We start from the raw sequence: 16,410 nt of genomic DNA on the forward strand, positions 1-16,410 counted from the left end.
CACGCGATCGCTTTGGATTTCTTGCAAACACAGATGATTCACTTGGTTCACAGAAAGAACCACAGAGCAGTGTCCCAAAAGGTTATTTAAATAGAGTTTTGAAAGTGGATCTGGGCTTATGTGGGCAGCATGCATGCTCAGGTCTGACTCTGGTTTGGGGATTTGAGTGGGTTTTTTCTTAACCACCTTGTGTTCATGTTTACTGGTCTTCTTTACTATATGATGACTATAATTTCTAACAGATTGTTTTTCTGACAATCATGTAGAAAGAATTATCCTCAGTTTACATTGTGGTAAATGAACTGGGGACAAAAGAACCAGCTGGCTTAAGCACACAGGTCTCTGTGAGCAGAATGTGCCTTCCTCGAGTCTTCTGTCCTTTCAAGCACTGTTGGCAATCTGGCATGTTGTCAAGGCCCCTGAAATTGTGTGGACTCAAGGGTGAGCTGAAGTGCTGGAAACTCAAAGCCTTGAGTTTAATAGTCTGGTGCCACAAAGCACAAGCTGAAAATGCTGCTTTTGTTCTTTACTAAGCTACTTGTTTTGCAGTCACTTTAAGTTTAGGCAGTGCTGAATGGTTAATTAAAAAACTGCTTTTGGTAGACAAGAGTGTAATGCCCAAGGTAAGCTGCAGTTACAATATGTAGGAGTTTTGGGATTATGTTATATACGGATGAGACAATTGTTTCTTTTTAACTCCTGTTTAAATATAGTTCACTTTATGGAATATTTAATAGAACAGAATAAGCTGTTTCTTGCTAGCTTTTCCATAGCAGTGGTTACCAGATGCTTCTGTATTTATAACCTCACCATCTGTTCCAGGGTGGAGTTTGGGGGTAGTCTAGGTATTTGGATGTGTCTTCCTTCTTGGGTATCTCTGGAAAACTTCAAAGCATCTGTTTTGAGATGAAGGGGAAACATGGTTAGCTGTAATACTCAAGGAATTCAAGGGAATTTTACAGAAATGCAGCTGATTACTTGATGTAGCAGGGCTCGGAAGGGGAAGGAGCCTTAAGCAAAGAGGCAGCACTGGTATTTTGTGCCTTTACTCAGTCGTCACCAAGATCCACTCAGAGTTTTGCTTGGCTGTCACCAGGCTGGGTTGCTGCTTCCTGCTTTGGATCATGTCTTTCTTAATAGTCACTGAAATCTTGAGGAGTATTGCAATATGGAAGCCTGTTAATGGGAGTGTTTAAAGTAATTTCTGTACATAAATTTTCTTTAGATATGGTTTAGATATTTTTTTTATGCTGGGTGACTTTTTTTTTTAATGACGGAGCTAGATCTAGCTAAAAAGAGAAACAAAAATAACCTGTACACATTTGTTCTCCCTACTGTACACCCTGCAGGGGCCCAGGTGAGGAAGAGAGAGCAATGACACTGCAGGATTGAGAAAGCAGGTCAGTTGGCTATTCAGCTCCTTTGCCATGAAGCCACCCGTGCAGTGGCTTGTGCGCAACAGCTGTTCTCAAGGTACCACAGTTGTGAAGGCTGCTGCTGTTAATGATGTGCACACACAAAATTACTCTGCATGACTCAAAGCATTTAATATTTTAGGTAGCTATAAAAATGCAAAGGAAATTAGGGCTGGGTTTACAGAATTACTGTGGAATTGCTGTGAGGGGAAGAAAACCCACTTTACCTTCACCTGCTCACACTGTGTTGAGCTCCACCAAAGTCAGGAGTGAATTATCATATTGAAATTGGTTTGCTGGTAGTTTTGGGGATGGTGAAAACTGTACTTTGGACAACAAATCAAGTAACACTCGTAACAGCCTTCGGTTGCTAATGATCTGGGAGATACTGGGGGAGGAAGGGAAGCTACATGTCTCTACCCATCCTCTGAGCCATCTGCTCTCTCACAGTTTATTTGTAACCACTGTCCTAATCTCTCTTAACTAACTTAATTGTTGCTGAAATATATGAAAATTATCCTTTTAGGCATTGTGGTTCTCATGAAAAAAAATAACATAGTGTGGTTATGTATGGTTTTATAAACCATACAACTCTTTAATGCTTCCAGGGACGGTGATTCTACCACTGCCCCTGGCAGCCTGTTCCAATGCCTGATAACTGTTTCAGTGAAGAAATTCTTCCTAACATCCAATCTAAACCTCCCCTGGTGCAACTTGAGGCCACTACCTCTTGTCCTGTCACTTGTAACTTCACTGAACAGCCTCATCCCCACTTCTTTACAGCCTCCTTTTCAGGCAGTTGTAGAGAGTGATAAGGTCTCCCCTCAGCCTTCTTTTCCCTAGGCTAGAAAACCCCAGCTCCCTCAGCCACTCCTCGTCAAACCTACACTCCAAACTCCCAAGCTTCATTGCTCTTCTTTGGACGGAAAGACTACCTGTGCCTTCATTAACAAGGGAAAGGGCACTTCTTGTCCTCAACCTGTTTCACTACCAGGCAGTGTCCTTCAGCATCCTAGCATCTTGTCAGAAGCTTTCATTGCTTTTATAAACTTACTTTGTTCTGCCATTAGGGTCTGGTCACCCTGTGCAGGATGTGGATTGTTCATTGTTTTTGCTCTTTGGATCCCAGATGGGGCTGCACTGGGTCCAAACTACAATTAGCATTGGGGAGGGAAAAGTCTTCATGTTGACGTGTCCATTCTGATGATAACTTCTCCTTTCTCAACACAGATATTGCCACTGAGGGTTTGATTTCATGCTGTAGCCCTTGCTATACTTTATGGCCAGCCTTAGGGTGTGTTGTTACAATAATTCTTGTGCCCATGGGGTCTTCAAAGTGCTTTATTTAAACATACCAAGGTGCCTTCACCTACTACTGAAATGCAGCTCCTTACACTGCAGTTTGGCAGCTGCTCTAAACACAGGAGCAGGACCAGGCCACTGCTTTTACGACATAAAGTAAGGAGAGGAAAAAAAAACACCTTAAAAATCCATATCCGTTAAAAACTGCAGGAAGAATGATTAACATTTCCTCTCTTGTGAAGCATGCTGTGGGATACCTGATGGCTGAAAGCAGTCAAGAGTCTCAGCAGGATTAATAATTGAGCTTTGCTGTGTAGTTGTTGCATAGTGGCTGAGAGATGTATATGATCTATTTAGCACCTACAGCACCCTGGAGCTACAAAGTGACTGAATCCTGTGAAATCTGATAGGAGTGTCTGAGGTTAAGCGTGCGGTCTAAAACATTCCATGAAACTTGAAAAATCCACAGATGGTTCAGCCTCAGTACTGTGTTCTATGGAAGGGAGGAGAGGTTAAAAAAGACTTACCAGAAGGACTGCAGCAGGGAAAAGAAGAAAGTTTAGGGTCCTCCCCTTAGATTGTTGTACCCTTGAGGAGCAATGGATGTTTTTCCAAGGTTTATTTCAGGCCATGGAAATGCACCATGGAAGCGTGCATTAGCTGGCTCTGAAACTCCTTAATACCTGCTTGAAATGACTGGATGTAATTTATAGCAGATTGGAGACACCACTGTGTTGGATGTGAGAAATGCTTATGAGTAAGTGGGATGAGGAAGAGGGAATTTCAGTGCGGGTGAGGAAAAGTAGTGAAGTGGGGACCATTTCAAGTAGGGAAGTGGAGGACACAAAGGTGTGATGGCATTCACTGTATTACGTTGTAGCTGCCAACTGCAGAGCTATGTAAAAGGTAATAGAAGGGAAGTTCCCAGCATTAAATCATACAGAAGGGTCTAAATGAGTTGTTCTGTGAGCAGTGGGACTCATTAAACCAGTTTTTCCTTAGATTTTGTTTTTTCCCCATAGCCTTTGCCACCATTTCTTCTTCCTCCTAGGATGTGTGCCATCACAGGCCCTCACCCCATTTCCCTTTCCTGCCAAACCTCCTTCCTTCTTGTCCTTCTGTAGACCCCTAGATCCCTCTTTATTGCTACCTCCCTGTTAGCCCCAGGCACTCCCCAAATCCCCCAACTCCTATCACTGTTTAGGCTGATGGCTGGAAAAAACCCACTTGGATAGCTGGGTAGAAACCATGCACAAGCTGGCTGCTTGGTTGGTGAGCAGGTCAAAGAGAAGTGGTGAGATCTGAACTGCTCCTGCTTTTTTGGGTGTCTTTGCATTGCACCTGCATGCCTTCATACAGCAGATCTAGTATTTTTAAATGTCCACCCCTCAACTACAAGTCACCAAGGAGTTTCAAAGTCTTTACCAAGACTGGCACTGTGCAGTGCCCATGAACTGGGCATTAAAGGTTGTTCCTTTGGGAAGCCAGGCTGAGCAGCTGCTAGGAGCAAAAGGCTTCTTCTCAGCTAGGGAGAGTCAGGCAACTTCCTATGCAACTTATTTGATTGTTTAAACTATTATTCATCATAGCTTATAGGCTCTGCCCATTAGGATCCACTTCTGACATGAAAATATTATGTGTGTTTGTGGATACTGTATATGAGAGAACAAAAGCTTAGGTAGCAGAAAACATGGGAAATGAGGATATTTGAACATGGTAATTTTTTCGTTAGGATACACAGAAGGCAGTTGAGCAATGGAATTTTGGCTTGGTGGAAAGGAAACTGAAAAAATCCCCTTTAATACTGATCTCCTGTTAAATTAGAATATGAAGGATAAGTACATAGAGGAGGGAATCAAGTTTGAAGCTGTCTTTGTCCATATCATGTGTAATAGCCTTGATAGTGCTTTCTGAACTTGCCAGACTGGCTGCTGATCCTTGAAAGCTTGTTTTCTTTTAGGAGTTGGGAGAAGAATTGTTCTCCTGAGTTGTGTCCTGAAGTGCACATTCTCCATTTGTATTTCTTCTTCAGCAAGGTCCTGAGGGGAATTTATTGTCTCCCCATTTCACTCTGCACTGCTCTAGGTAGAGCTGGGTGGAACAGCAAAACCTCAAGCTGTGGTAGAGTGGGAACAGATGTGTGTGCTAGGGGAACGTGGGTCTGTTCAACGATATTAATTTTGTCTTTATACTGTGCAATGCAGTCTGTCTTTCCCCCCTCCTGAAAAATATAAAGTATTGTTTCTTGGAGCCTTTCAACCTGCAGTACCTATTCCTACGCTTCCAGTACAGCTCGTTCCCTGCTTGTGAGATTGGATTTTGTATTGTTTATCAAAGGGTAGACCTGTGCCCCCTGCCTTGCTCCCCACTGTTTTTTCATCTCAGTATAAAAGTTAGTTTCTTCTTGCATTCTTTACGCATGTGTAAATGACTGTTAAAAAGTGCAGAGTGGTGGAAAAGTGGTTTCTTGCAGTTTTGAAGTGCTCATGTTTTATTAAAGCTGAGAATCCTGGAATTTTGTGGCCAGAAACACTACAATTGCCACCTTCTCTACTCCTACAGAGATAAAGCTCCATTTCTTCCTGTGAAAATTCTCTAACTTCCAAAAAGTTGTCAGTTTGTGTGCTTTGGGCTGGGACTTGATTCCCATAGATATGCCTTTCACAGGGCCCCTTAAATATAAAATTACAATTACAGTGCATAAAGCAATGAAGCAGAGTACTGAACCTGGTTGACTTGGCTTTGTTGTGAGATGCTGGCACTGTTACTTGCCCATTTTCTTCCTTCTTCCCTTTATTTTCCCATTGCTTTATTTTTTTTTCCCTTTAGCTTCAATCACCATCTGTTGCATGGTATGTTCAGTACTTGTCAACCTAAATTTCACAGAGCTTCTGTGACTTAAGAACATTTAACCACTAATGATATTTAAAAGTACTTTGTCCAGAATGAGTGATAATTCTGTGCTGTTAGTGCAAACCCTCCAGGTTGGATCTTGATGCAATTTTGTGATGAAATTGAACGTTTAGTGGTATTTTAGTACCTGTAAGCAGGCTCTGCAGACTGTCTCTTTAGATCAGCTTTCCATGTAAGAGTTGTTTTCATGTAGTCACAGAAATGTTTTGGTGGAAAAAGACCTTTGGGATCATTGAGTCCTGATTCTATTGGGTCCAGTGCTAAACCATCTCCTTCAGCACCACCTCCAGGGATGGTGATTCAAGCACTTCCCTGGGCAGCCTGTCGCAGAGCCTGACTTGCACTGGAGAAGCTTCTTCTAATATACAACCTAAACCTCTCCTGGTGCAACCTGAGGCCATTCCCTCATCTCCTATCACTTGGAATTTGGGAGAAGAGACCGACCCCTGCCTTGCTATGACCTTTTCAGGTAGCTGTAGAGAGCAGCAAGTTCTCTCCCTTCAGCCTCCTTCTCTCCAAGCTAAACAACCCCAAACAACGCCTTGTAGGACCCCTTTTTTTTTCCCGCAAGGACTCACGCGGATGCCTTTCTGGCGGGTCAGTGCCAACCTCTGCAGGCCCCGCAGCGGTTTCGCCGCTACAGCTGAGCTCCACGGGTGCACCCCGAGCCTGGCAGGGATGTGGGGGGCACGGCTGGGGAAAGACAAGGCAGCCGTGAGGAGGGGGTTGGGGCGCGGCTGGAGCGCCGGGCCCTGAGGGGACGGCGGCTCCTCAGGGAGGGGGAGGGACGGGAGAGGCACGCGCCCACCTTTAGGCGGGAAAAACTCCACGGCGCGCTGCGCATGCGCAGCGGCGGGTGGGTGTCATGGGGGGTGGGGGGGCGGCTGCTCCGCCTCCTCCACCATTTAAAGGGACAGAGCCCGCCTGGGGTTTGGCGCCCCGCTCCCCTCCCGAGGGGCGGGTGAGGGTGGTCGGTAACTGCCGTGAGCCCCTGGCAGCTTGGGGCGCTTCCTCTTGGCGCTGCAGGGGGAGCGCGTCCTGGGGAGCTTCGGGTGTTCCCAGCAGGTTCGGGAGTTAAAATGAGTCTCCTCCTCTGCGTTTCTTGCTCGCCGCCCCGATCAGCTCTTCGGCAATCTCCGCTGTCGGCTCGGCTATCTCCGCCCACTCTTCGGATAAGGCCGTGAAGTTCCGCCACCACTTCGGGAACTTCCGCCGGTTCGGTCGGAAATGGCCGAAGACGTGAGAGATCCAGCGGTTTAAGGGAGAAGACCGGCCGGCTTCTCGGAACAAACCAACTGTGTCGGGACCGGAGGGGGGGGGAGCAGGGGAGGGCGGGCGGCGGGGGAAGACAAGGCAGCGGCGATGGCTCCCCCCCCAGCCCCGCGCGGAGAGCGGCGCGGCGGGCACCGGGACCGCGGCTCCGCCGGGAGGGAGAAGTGAGAGCGCCAGGAGGTAGGATGGACCGTACGTCGGGTGTGTGGGGGTGTGGGGAGAGCGACCCGCGGGGGTAGCGCACCCCGCCGTAACCACCCCCCCCACACCCCCCCCGGGGGGATCCCGTGGGGCCGGGTGAGAGGCGGGAGTGGTACAGTCCGGAGGAAGCCCCCTGAGGCGGGGGAAGGAGGGAGGCCTTTCCCGAGCCCGGCCGGGGCGTCCCTGGGCGGCAGGCTGGGGGGTGGGGGGGGTGGGTAGGGTCCCTCAGGGCTGGGGACACGGTGCGGGCGTTCCTCGGGGCTGAGGAGGAGGTTAGGGTGGCCCTCCCAGGATGAGGAACGTCGCGGGGGTCTCGCGGGGCGAGGGAGGCAGCGGGAGCCGGGGTGGTGGTCCCGCAAGGCTGCCGACCCCCCCCGGGGGGCAGGGTTGCGGCAGCACCCGGCGCTGCTGACAGGCAGCCTCCCCGCCTGCCCTCCTCCCTGCCTGCCTCTTGCAGCGGACTCCGCCGGGGACAGGGGCACAGGCAGCCCCGAGCCCCGTCTCCCCCGGCTGCCTGCGCACCTCCTGCCCTTCGCGGGGACCCCGCCTCCCCAGCGGCCGGGGCAGCCCCGCTCGTCCCGCTCGGAGGGACGTTTCGTGCCGGGGGGCTCGAGGCCTAGCGCCCGGCTCGGCTCGGAGGGTCGCCGAACGCGCTGCCCCCCGCACGCCTGTTGCTGCCGCTCGGCGTTGTCCCGGCTGCTGGAAACTCGGCAGAGCCCTTGGCCGCTCGCTGGCGCGGGCGGCAGGTCCCCCCCGGTCGCTGGGAGCTGCTCCCCGGTGCTCTTGCTGGGGTTTTGCCTCGTGAGATGGTGAGGACCGGGCTGTTGTCTGCCTGGGCTTCTCAGCGTTCCCGGTGTGCTTGCATTACGCTCCTGAGAATTCGCTGCTGAAGTTGAGGTTCGTGTTGTATTTTTCCAGCTGTTTTCCCCGCATGAGGTCTCTTCTTACTCAAAAACACAGGGGTCTTTCCTCAATCAAAGATTTTACTAGTGTAGGGCTAATGCATTGCAGCTGACTGCCTAGCGCCCCGTTATACTGGTACGAAACCAAACACTTTGGAGTCTGGAGGAGCTGGAAATTGTTAAAATAGCGTTAAGGTTTCACAGAGATGCCGAGAAGCATTCTAGGTATGCTGTTTTGTTGCTGTGTGTTTAAATCCAAACATTGAGAGTCTCATCGACTAGTTTTTGATTGCTTATTGCTTCTGTGTGTGCCTGATAAAGTGGGTGTGTTGATATCCCAATATGATAGCTTGGCTTTAAAATTTCTGGGTTTCCATGATGATAGTCTAACGTCTGTATGAAGATGATTAAATAACTTTGTTTCCTGAAAGGAGTGTCACATACAGGTGATTATCTTACAGATATTTCTGTTTTCATGGAACAATCTACATATGTGAGATGTCAACATCTAAACCAGATATTACAACCAGGTTTTCTTGTATTGAAGATAGTAAGGTTTTTGGAATACAAGATGTGTTTTGTACTTTGTCAGGTTTTATCAAATAATGAGTAATCTTAAGCAAGTTTCTACGCAGAAGTAGCATCAGAAATGAGCTATGGGCTGATCATATGGTGATGGGGAGAGAAAACTGTTTTCCCCCCAAGAAATCTCTTAACTTCATGTACCATCTCAGAGTCCTGTTGTTACATGTTTCTTTATCTGTGTTCACTCATGACTTTGGGATGCCTCCTCTTTTCAGTTTTTCATTCCAGAAACAGGAATTTGGGTTGGTTCAGCTTAGTGTTAAGAGATTCTGTACCACTGTGGTACAGACAGTTCTTGAACTTCTTGATGCCTTGTTGCAGAAGGGAAGTCTAAAATAGTTTTCTGAAATTCTCTGTTTCCAAGTGGAGATTGTTAGCTCTCATGTTTATTTGCATGTGAGGATGAATTCTGGCAGTTGTCAAGTCAGAGTAAAAGTGGCGTATAATGCAAAACAAGAAAAACATGATTGTTGGATTGCTTTCACTTAGACTCTTTCACAATGATATATGGCAAAATCCGAGGGGTGTTTATGTGCCGTTGAGATGGGATGGACAACATCATAATAATCTTTCCTTGAGTATTTATACTGCAGATCCCTGGAACCATTCAGCTAAGGAGTTGAATGTTGACACATTCCCAAGACTTTCTTGCATATGTAGAGCCAGAGCCCATTTTGAGTCTGTTTTCTGTGACTGTTACGTCTTGAAATGCCACTATACCATCATCGTAAGTTTGTGGAGTTTGTCTCTTCCCTTTTGGCTGAGTGTATTTGGTCTTTTTGTCCTGTCAGTCTCTGCTGCCTGATTTTTAAAATTTTTTTTTCCTTGCTGTTTGATTCCTATCACCTCTCCAGTTGCCTCGCCTGTTTTCCCAGGGCATTCCTCCCCCTGCCCACAACAATGATTTCACCGAGGTGGGAAACGCCGCTAACCACATACGCTAGTTGTTTGAAGCCAAGATCACAGCGCTCGAATGTGAATTGGTTCCTAGTCCAGAGGCAATTTTTCTGCTTTGAAAACCCCATGGAAACACAGAACTGCAAGGGACCTTTGTACCGTTGGATCCCACCTCCTGATCAGTAGATGAGTAGATCTCGGTGCCTGTTGTCTCACTTCTCTACCTGTGTTCTCTGTTAAACACCCTGTTTTTGAGGAAGGAACAGACTGTGAACATTCTGAAGCAGTTCCTAACTCTGGGGTTTTAACTCCGGGTGGAATTTTTGCTGTTGCTGTAACAAACATCCTAATCCAGACTGGGATGCCTATGTCTTAACCACCCAACAAGCAAAATATGTGGGTTTTTTGTCTGCTTCCTTGTGAAAAAGTAATACAGGCATATTTATATATATACCATTTTGGTACAGGTAAGCATATATCTGCTAGTATGTGCCTAGGCAGTGGAGGAAGCATTCCTGTGGGATTTGGGGGATGCGGCTGGTACTTTTGTCTTGGGAGGCACAGGCTGTGCTTCCTGGGCTAAAGCTAGTATGAGTATGCAGTTCTGTGGTTGCAGTTTAGACATACCCTCAAAAGCAAAGAGTCTGTAGTTTTCTTCTTGGAGAATACTTGAAAGTACTGTTTACTGAGGATTGTCATGGTTGAATTTGGCTCCTGGAGCTTAGATGGCTGTTGGTCAGATGCAAATGCTGTTTGTGGATGTTGCCTGAGAAGAGGTGCAAAGCCAATTTGACGTTTTGGGGTTTGTTAGGAAGGATAAAGGCAGAAGCATGTACAGCTCTGTGGCTTACAGCTAGTCGATCCCTGGATTGCCTGGGCATAGGAAGCGTTGAGCACTGGCTGACCAGGTAGATTGATGTTATTATGCAGCAATTGCAGGGCCAGTTTTGAAGTGCAAATTGAAATCCCATTTTTGTGAAATCATTGCTGTTAGTTAGTTGATGTCTGTTTAGAGGACTGGCTAATCTATCACAGATGGGTTTGAAAAGACGTTGTAGCTTCTGCCTTGGCTTGCTGGGCATTCCCTTCATGACTATAGCATTTTTTAAGCAAGTCCTAATATCTTTATTTAAATTTAGCTTTTGCTGAGGAAGTTTACGATATCCATACAATAAGTGAGTAGGTGTGCTGCGTTCCCCCTGCTGGCATCTGCTCCTGTTAACCTGGGGTGAGTGGATAACAGTTTCTCAGGGCTATGTTGATGTAACCCAATAACACTGCAAAGTGACCTGTCCCTCATGATTAAAAATCAAGTGAGATACAGAAAATTGAGACTTTTAAGTCAAGCAAATAAATCTTTCATGTTTGTCAGGGGAATGGTGTTGTAAAACTCCAAACCCAGGGATAATCTGTAGCCACTAATGGATGTAAAGGAGGTTTTTTTAAGACGTGTGTTTTAATGGCTCTCAGAATTACTGCTCTGACAGTCAGTTTCTGAAATAGTTGGGATCTCCTTGCCTGGAGTTGAGGGGTTTGTTTTCTCTCCCTATTCCCTGCCCTTCCTCTTGCCTATTGATTTTGATGCGTTAAGAAAGTGTGGATGCAAATGACAGCCTGAGAGTGATATCAGAGCATGGGATTAGCCCAGGAACATTGAGAAAACTGCTCAAGTTTCTTCTTATACAAAATGCTAATAACATTTCCCACTGCACAAGCAACGCTTATTTCATTTTAATGTGCTGTTTCCAGCTGGGTAGCTTTCTATCTGTCTTGTTTAATAAAATGCTTTCTTTTATGACTCAAAATACTAGCAGTTATCTTCTTATCTGACTTTTTTCTTAGGGATAGTGGTGGTGCAGGTAGCCTGAGGTTTGTTTCCATTCCTGTTATGTTTTGGTATGAGTGTTGCTGTGCTGAAATGTGTGTTCTGACATCTGACCCTGCAGGATGAGGTTTCTTACTCTTTTGTTCTAGCTCTTCTGTGTCACATGAAGGAATTATGGAGCTATGTAGTCATCTCAAATCTGTGCCAGTATATTGGTCACCTGTGAACTAATTTGAAAGTGTATTATGTTTATTTGAAAGCCAAAATACTGTAGAGCAGGAAATAAATTGTATGCATGTGTTATCTTCATTATGGGACACTTCTCAACAGGTTGAGTCCTTTCTAACTCCAGTCAAACAGATGATGAATTCAGATTTGGCAACTGCATCTGGAAATTGGGTCCTCTGTTTATATATAGACAGTACAATTAAAAACACCAACAACCCTCTGTTTCATTGTTCCATCAACATGTTTCAGTTATTTAATGTGAAAAAAAGCTTTCTTTTTCCCATCCCATATGTACCCTGCCTTCTGGGTCCAGATCTAAATATGGTGGAATTAAGCATGTCTCTGAATGTGGGAAAAACTTCTTCTTTTTCTTTTCCTCTCTGGATTAAATGCCTCCGCATCATATGTGATGCGGGAGTGCATCAGGATGAAATTTGTACATGTCTTTTAGTGCTTCTATTATGGGCATGAGGAAGTAATTATACTGCAGGTCTGCTCTGTACAGGCACTTAGTGGGAAGTGATGTGTTCTGGATTGTGTTGGTGTTGAGTGGAGTGTGTGCTGTGGAGTACTGCTGACATGCAGATGATGCCTGGAAAAGGTTGGCATGAAAGTGTTGGAGCTTGTGACAAGAAGAGCTGCCAAACAAGTGGGGAGCCTTGGAGTTGAGACCAGAGCCTAAATATATAGAGCAATGGTGTGAACCTCTTTCTAAGTCTAGGCAAAGCAGTAATGAATTTGCTGCTGGAAGCCTTTCTGCCTGCAGGGAAGGGTCTGCAAATAAATAAGCCGGAAAATCTTTGATATAAATTGAGTAGTAACATCAAAGCTGTGATGTGTATCTGTGGGCAGAAGACAGGACGATGTGATCCTGGCCTCATTTAGAGGTAACTCACTGGCCAGAGACAAGATGTAATACAGGAACCCACTGACTCCTAGAAATGCATTGTGCACGTAATGTATCTCGGTGAATAAGTTAACATAATTCTCAGATTATTAATAAAGATAGCAGTCCCATAGCAAATGGGAAGGAAAAAAACAACAACCCATGCATTGTTTAGGTAAGAGGTTTATTTCCTTAGGCATCTCTTCTGGGAAGACCTTAGTACTTGTAAATGAATCTGCCGCCTACCTCATGTACCTTCATTTTGCTGTGGGGACTGGGGAGGAGCCAGCTATCGGAAAACCAGCCAGAGATGGATGCGTTGGAAAGTTGCCACTAATTACTGTGGCGTCTGACAATTAGCTGTTGTTAAGTCTTTCCTTGCAAGTCCTCAACCATGCATCAGGAAACAATAACAAGGACCTGAAGAAAGGCAAGAGCTGTCCTTGTAGTGATCTTGTAAAATAAGTTCTGGGTGGTTGCATTTTTGTTGATTTCACTAAAAGCAGAATATATTCTGACATGGTTGCTTTCTAGTGGAACAGGTAGGATTTGGAGGACCCAGGAGATCTTTGGTTTTTTTGCTGTTAGGCTCTTCATAGTCTGCAAACTTCTTATGCCTGTCACCTACAAAACAGGTTTGAGACTACCTTTCTGCATGGGATAGCTATAAATCAGTAACATCTGCAAAGTGTTACTGATGTTAATTGTAGAATTCTTAAAAATTGAGATTTAATGAAAATAATATAAAGATTCAAAGAAATATTGCAGTTGGTTTCTCACATTTGCCTCTAGGGTCTTCTGACTTTGTTTTTACTTCATGGCAGTGATTAATAGCACCAAGCCTTTTTCAAGTGTCTCAAGGGTGTAGTTAGTTAGGAGTAACGATTGAGCTGGAGCTGGCAGTTATCTCAAGGCTTTGGTAGAGAAGCTAATTTGCCCTCCACCCCTCAGGAATCAGACCTGCGTTTTTCCTGGAAATGACTTTTACATTGCCAGGACAATGATGATTTTGATTAGGAAGGCCAATGAACACAATTACTTCTTTCTTGTCAAAGGACGTGTCAGGGAACAAGATGTTTTTGCATCAATTGCTTGCATTTAAGACATTACTCAGGCAGCAAGGCCCAGAGCATCTTCTAGAGTAGTTTGTACAAGTATGACTCAGGCTTTGCACTGACTTGTGTCTCTGTATAATTCTATTGACTTGGAAGGAGTGACATGTAATCTCTAGACAGATCTTGAGTCTGTTTTAATATGCATCTCTGATCTATAATACATGTGCAGGCACGGCAATCCTTTGGTTACCACTGAAAGCAGCTATATCTGGGACAGAAAGTGGCAGCTCTGACAAATGTAATAGAATAAGAATTATAAAAAGAACCAAAGTGAATTTCCTCTTCTTAAAATTGATTAAAGCAAAAGCAGCATTGCGAATGTTTCTTGCAAGCTTAATACTGCTTTGCAGGGATGTCTTGCTTGGATGCTTTGCTGTCCCTGTACCTATTCTTAGCTTGTTTACCGAAAGCTGTTGTGTGCATATTGAGGGAGTCTTCTGTTAACTCATACTGTGTACAGTCTGTGTGATTATGTGGAGCCGTTTGGGAAGGCAGGGGATTATACCTGAGCTCTTCTGTTACTTTCTCCTGCTTCCATGCTTTATAAATCAACAGGAAATGTAGGTCAGTGTTTCTGTAGTATCTGAGTGTATTGCAGTGATTCAGTGATGTAGAGAAGTACTGCCCCCTACTTGTTCACAATGACCTTTGGATTTGGGGTTTGTGACTTGTTTAAACTGATTCCATAGCTTGCTGCTGGAAGGGATGGCCTTGGTCCCTTTCCCTCTCTCAGCTCTTCAGTTCCTGTCATTTATATGGTGCATCAGTGAGGTCATTAGGTTTGATAATGCAACAGCAAACTGCTTGTGGGTATTTTGGGGGAAGATAAGGGTTTCTTCAGTAGCAGGGTTTGGGGAGGGGTTGCTAGGTAGCCTTTCTCCTCTTTTCTTACCGTTAATTTATTGTCTTAATGATCTTACATTAGAATACTGCTATCTGGTGTCCAACCTGCTTCTCACAAGACGTGAGATAGGAGTATTGGCAGTGCTGAGGAGGACCTGCTTGCTTGGTCGGGGTTATCTCTGTATTTTGATATTTTTACCTAGCTCTGGTACTCTGAATTTTGCTGCTCCAAGGCTATGAGGGATGCATGTCTGGTAGAAGCTGGCCTGTTCCTGTTACTCAGAAGGCAAAGTGAGAGGCAGAGCAGTGAGAAGCTCCACTTGCTTCACCTTTGCTGCTGGAGGGGATGGTTGGCATGGCACCTACTACCTAAGGAGGGGCAATGTCTGTATGTGCTTGGCCCCTTCCCCTGGCAGTGATAGAAATGGCTGAGCATTGCAAGGCTTGGGCAGATGTAGAATAGGTAGTGGGGCAGTGACAGAGCTATGGTGTCTTGTCAGAGGTCTGCTCCAGTGCTTTTATCTTTATTGCAAATCTGGAGTCTGCTCAGGACCAGTGAGGGTAATTTAATGAAGCAGGGGGACTTGTTATAAATGAACATGCTGAATGGACAAGAATGGTTCTCTGTTGTATATGACTATGAAGGTCACTGGAATAGGATGCTCATTTTTCAGTTCCTGCATGCTGCTGGGTGAAACTGAGGTTTGTGCTGACACATGCATTTCCTGTTAATGTGGACTGGAGTGGCACTGAAAGAAGAAAATGCCCCATTTTAAAGGCTGCTTGGCAGTGAGACAGCTGGAAGTACATGTGGTATATTGGTACAAACATTTTTGGACTTCAGTTCTTCTTTATATTGCCTGACTCTTAATTTATCGTCTCACAGTAGAAGAGCAGTAGTAAGACCTCAGAAGAATAATCTCCCTTATTTCCCATACATGGGAAGGAATGTCTTCATTCTGGCCCAAGTTTACATGCAGATGAGATCTGTTTTGAGAATTGTGTTATGCAAAAGCGGAGGGAGAGGAAGAGGAAATGGTGTGTAGCCTACTTACTTTGAAATGCAGTTTTAATATTTCCTTGTTATTCATGTAATTATTTAACTGGCTATGAGATCCTTGGGATTATGATTCTTTCCAAGTAATAACTAGAGCAGTCGAAATGTCTTGTTAAATTGAAAAAAAAGAATTGGCATATGTAGTTTTAGGTATTGCACTTTAGTAATTGTTTGCAATGACCTTTTGGAATCTCAGAGAGAAAAATTGTTTGCTTGACTTTTTCCCAGATCAGCTCCTGGCTATCTAGATATAGAGCAAAATTGAGTTGTTTTGAGGTTTTTAATTACATTCTGACGGCAAAGACCATTCTTCTATGTACGTTAAGAGTTCTGGCTTTTTTAAAGGTTAAGCTGTCTTTAACAGGACTTCCATAGTTGTAGTTTTCTGGAACTTTGGGGATTTTTGTTGGTGTTTTTTTGTGTTTGTTTCTTAAGCCAGAATTGCTTGTCCTTGCTGTTATTTCAAAACAATTATTGTATATTTATATATTTTTAAATCTAATTCTCACTGTATTTTTGAGCATCTAGAGGCGTGATGATGAAGGGGTTATGGGTTGTTGTTGGATTTTGTTTGAGGGGTTTGTTTGTTTGTTTGTGTTTTGCTTTCTTTAGCCTGAGAGGTTGTAATGTGATTAGGTCATAGAACCTTACCAGGTTTAGAAGAAAAAAAAAAAAGTCCTGTTTGTTTTTTTGTTGTGTGTTGTTTATGGGTTTTTTTGATGATTGTTTGTTGTGGTTTTTTTTTTAGCAAAAGTCTTTTGTTCCTTGCTGTCACTAGATTGTGGTCGCAGCCCACTGTGGGTTAAGTGTGTAGGAGAATGTCATTTGAGAGGGCCTCATTCCACACAAACTGTGTGTCTGTGTGAAACCTGTTACTTGGGACAAGAGCAATGGTTCCTCCTTTTACCCTTTTGAAATGTCTCTTCCTCTTTCCTCCTAAAATCAGACAACTCTCGAGATTGAGGAGTC

The 16,410-nt window shown here is 44.9% G+C and overlaps 1 protein-coding gene across 4 annotated transcripts in view; it reads left to right on the forward strand.

The window, feature by feature from the left end:
* Window positions 1–6,758: 6,758 nt before the first annotated feature.
* EXTL3 (exostosin like glycosyltransferase 3) overlaps window positions 6,759–16,410 on the forward strand; it is a 132,562-nt gene continuing 122,910 nt past the window's right edge. For 2 of the 4 annotated variants that reach the window (XM_051614333.1, XM_051614339.1), the window contains exon 1: window positions 6,766–7,082. The gene's annotated coding sequence lies outside the window, so the exon portion shown is untranslated. Of the gene's footprint in view, window positions 7,083–7,890; window positions 8,001–16,410 lie in introns of those variants that run through there. The other 2 variants (XM_051614340.1, XM_051614335.1) reach the window with 2 other exon arrangements.

This window comes from Apus apus, chromosome 3, assembly GCF_020740795.1.
Source record: "Apus apus isolate bApuApu2 chromosome 3, bApuApu2.pri.cur, whole genome shotgun sequence".
Classification (NCBI taxonomy): Eukaryota; Metazoa; Chordata; class Aves; order Apodiformes; family Apodidae; genus Apus; species Apus apus.